This window comes from Anneissia japonica, unplaced genomic scaffold, assembly GCF_011630105.1.
Source record: "Anneissia japonica isolate Jap-2015-1 unplaced genomic scaffold, ASM1163010v1 scaffold287810_len224585_cov203, whole genome shotgun sequence".
NCBI lineage: Eukaryota > Metazoa > Echinodermata > Crinoidea > Comatulida > Comatulidae > Anneissia > Anneissia japonica.
Window position 1 is genome coordinate 71,871 of NW_022734652.1, and position 2,074 is coordinate 73,944.

Here is a 2,074-nt window from a genome sequence, read left to right on the forward strand (position 1 = left end):
TATATATATTGATTGATTGGGTTGGACAGTCACCCAAGCTCTACCAAAAGCGAAGATATTTTTAAAATAAACAAATTGATCGGTTAAGGAATGGGCCACATTGAAACTCGCATCACCATTTAGCTGACATTTTTTAGTACTACTGAAATCTGAGTTTTCTAGAGGTTCCTTCCTTGGTCTGGTTTTTTTTTTTTATAGGCAGACATGTTTTTCATGAGACTATAGTGAGTGTGGAATGATAGACTTACGAACGTTAGAATATTTGTGATGATTGCAAAAAATACAAAGTAACAGATGTACATATTTGGACTAAAGTGATAGACCAACAGGCAGACTAAATAATAACGAAATTGAGAGATATTGAACTATTTTGTGATGGCAAAAGTAATAGATCTGTATACATTGGACTACATTGAAGTGAGCCTTGCAGATCAAATGTATACACTACTGCTAAAAACCAGAACCAAAGCAATTCAACAGAACATATGACATTTTCTCATTACCGCAATTAGGACTGGTGAATTATAAAGTTTAAAATCATCAAACAATTATAAAGTAAAAAATGTAGGAATAACAAAAATATGATTATAATGGACATGACGTCAATGTGACTTGGACTGGGACGGCAATGGTGCTCGAGTGTGATGCTGTTGAGAGTCCTTAGCATTGCGACATATTATATAACCTGAACTTGAGGAGGTTAGTTTATTTTAAGGTAATTTTGGTAGCTAGTTTTAGAAAATGCAAATTTCGTTAACATAAAATTTTAATTACCTGTTTATATTAATATTTAAAATATGTAGAATGATGTCATATTATTAATATGCACATCTTTGATACATTATATGGAATTATTTTTTAAGAAGATCCAAGAAGCACCGTGGCCAGTGGTGGACAGACAAAAACCCAAGTACAAAAACATATGAAATCGGTATAAAAAATAAAGTAAAAGAAAAGAATGAAAATAAAAACAAAATAGCTTTTCCACTAGTGGGGCAAAACCAAAAAAATAACAAAAATAGAAAAGCCAATTGCATAAAATTTTACCAACCTGAGAGATTTGAAATGCGCGAGTGACTACAGTATACCAGTTGGCTGGGTGGCGGGGGTCCAAGCGGCAGGGGAACCACTCCCATCCCCGCTCCTCCGACGAGCTGAGCGTTTTTAAGCTGTTTTGAAACGATTTCAGGGAGTGTCTGTTGATAATACAGGTACATAAGCAAAAATATTATAATAAAGCCAATGTGAGTTTCAACGTAGGGCTATGTTTAATTTAATACAACCAATTTCTTCTAATTTTAAATACATTTTCCCCTGAATTTGTGATAAATCGTTTATCATGCAGGATGCCAGGTATATAAAGTATGCCAAAACAGGCTTAGGTCATGTTCGATCTCCATAACCGCGCTACGTCTGTTTGGAGTCTACTATTTCATTTCGGGTGGCTAGGGGGGTGGGGATACACATGTATGAGGCGCCAAGTGTAAATTTATTATTTAACACAATTATTTATATATAATTTATTATTTAACATATAATTGACTAGATCACCCATTATTTATATATAGTGCATTTACGTCTAAAAGATTATATGTAAATAATTGCGTTACCGTTTCATTATTTAAATATAATTAGCTTATTGATTACATTATATATAAGGCTAACCAAACATTATTTATATATAATAAGGTAACTGGCTTCATTATATATAAAGGTAACTGGCTTCATTATATATAAATAATGAAGGGGATACACATCATTATTATAAATAATGAAAAATATAATGATAATGAAAATTATTTATATATAATAAGTTCACTGATTCCATTATATAAATAATGAAAAGGTAACAAATCATTATATATACATAATGAAAAGCAACTTACAATTATTTATATGTAATAAGTTCACTGATTTCATTATATATAAATAACGAATTGACTTCAAACTCATTATTTATAAATAACTGTTTTTACATTTCATTATAAATAAATAATAGCTGTCGCAAAACCATAATGCTTGGACTTCAAACTCATTATATGTAATGCACAAGTGTTATCGTGTCAAGGTCAAT